Here is a 2,382-nt window from a genome sequence, read left to right as displayed (position 1 = left end):
GTGACATTAGTTGCTTTTGTGGGAAGGTTTTTAACTAAATTTCAAACTCTTTAATAGGTGTAGGGCTAATCATTTTATCTTTTTCTCCTGAGTGTACTCTTATAGTTTGCATTTTTCAAATCATATGTCCATTTCATTAAATTATTAAATTAAAATGATTTCTATTATTCTGTTTTTTGCTTTTGTTATTTGTACAATCTGTGATGATATCCTCTATTTTATTCTTAATTCTGGTATTCTTTTTCTTCAGTCTTTTTTTCTTGATCAGTCATTCTAGAATTTTATTAATTTTGTTTGTCTTTTTAAAGAATCAGCATTTGTTTAATTGATTTTCTCAATTTTCATCCTTTTATTTCACTAATTTTGGCTATGTTTTGTTTCCTTCCTTTTTTTCTGATGGGGGTTTACTTTGTTCATCTTTTTCAATTTTCTTAACACAGATGCTTAGATTATTGATTACAGATATTTCTTTTCTTCTAATATAGGCATTTAGTGCTATAAATTTTCCTCTAAGCACTGCTCTAGCTAAATTTTACACATTTTGATATGTTCTGTTTTCAGGTTTTATTTGATTTGGAATTTTTTCTAATTTTCTTTAAAATTGTGACTATTGGTTATTTAGATATTTGTCATTTAATTTCCAAACATTTGGTGATTTCCATACATTTTTCTGTTATTGATTTCTAGTTTAATTGTTTTGTACTCAGGGACCACACTTTGTTTTATTTCAATTCTTTTAAATTTGTCAAGATTTATTTTATGGCTGACAATATAGCTGTCTACTTTGGTGATGTTTCATGTGGGCTTAAAAAGAACATGTGTTCTATTATTATTGAGTGGAGTGTTCTATAATTCTCAGCTAAGTTAAGTTGGCTGATGATGTTTAAATCTATATTTTTAATGATTTTTGTCTACTTGTTCTTTCAATTACTGAGGAAGACTTGTTGAACTCTTCAAGTACATTGAGAAATTTCTCTATTTCTGTTTTCAGTTCTATCAGCTTCTGCTTTATGAATGCTTAAACTCTTTATTAGGTGCATATCTCTTTATCATTATGTAATTTATCTTTTTAACCCTAATAAAATTCTTTGTTTTGAAGTTTACCTTGTGTGATATTAATATGTTCATATAGCTTTCTTTTGATTATTTTTGGCGTGGTATATCTTTTCCCACATCATTTTCCTTTCAGTCAATCTGTACCATTACATTTAAAATGTGTTCCTATAGACGGAATAGAATTGGTTTCTGCTATTTTTTTTCCCAATCTGACAATCTCTAAATTGCAACTGGTGTGTTTTGATCATTTGCATTTACTGCAATTATTGATATACTTATTTTTAAAACTACCGTCTTAAAAACTGGGATTTTTTTGTCTCATCTATTTCCTCTCATTCTACTTTATTTTGGATTATAGTTTATACCTGTGTTTTATTTTTAAGTTGTTGTTATAGATTTATAGTATGCATCATTATATTGCCACAGCCTTCCTTCAAATCATATTTTTCCACTTCACATATCGTGTAACAATCTTTCAGTAGTATACTTCCATGTTATCCCTCTCATCCTTTATGGTATTATCGTACACATTTTAATTTTCCATTTTATAAACCCAATTCTTTTTTCTATATTTGTTTTACACAGTTAATGTTTTAGTGATTTAAAAAAAATTAAACTTATATTTACCATTGATGATGCTGCTTTGTGTGTGTGTGTGTGTGTGTGTGTGTATGTTTAGATTCACATTTCCAAGTAGTACTACTTTCCTTTTGCTTGAAGAACTTTCCTTAACATTTCTCATAGTATTTTTGTCCAAGAGAGTGTTTAACTTATCTTCATTTTAAAATTTTATTATAGCTCACGGTAGAATTCTGAGGTGATAGCTTTTCTTCTTTAGTATTGTGTAGTCTGACTGGAAGCCTCTTCACCTGTGATGTGCTTAGTTGTATTTTTCTTTATATTTATCCTGAGGGTTTCTGAGTTTCCTGGTTGTTTTCTTTCATTAATTTTGGGGAAAAAATGGCCATTATCTCTTCAGATATTTTTGTTTCATTCTTTCTTTTTTCTTCTGTTATTCTAATTACATATATGTTAGATCATTTGATATTGTCCTGCACCTCTTGGAAGGTCTGATTTTTTTTTTATCTTTTCTCCCTATAATTCAGCTGAAATAGTTTTTATTGACCTAGCTTTAAATTCATTTACTGTTTCCTATTCTTATTCTAATCTCTAGTAGTGTATGTGTGTGTGTGCATGTGTGTGTGTGTGTGTGTGTGTGTGTGTGTGTTTAATTTTAGTATATTATAGGCCTAGCAAATGAATGAGGATTTCACTTACATCTTGGGCCTCTGGGAACTCTAAACTCTCATGCCACTGACACATTTA

This window comes from Mesoplodon bidens, assembly GCF_964165515.1.
Source record: "Mesoplodon bidens genome assembly, chromosome: 5".
Classification (NCBI taxonomy): Eukaryota; Metazoa; Chordata; class Mammalia; order Artiodactyla; family Ziphiidae; genus Mesoplodon; species Mesoplodon bidens.
The sequence above is the reverse complement of the archived record's forward strand: the minus strand, read 5'-3'. Positions refer to the sequence as shown.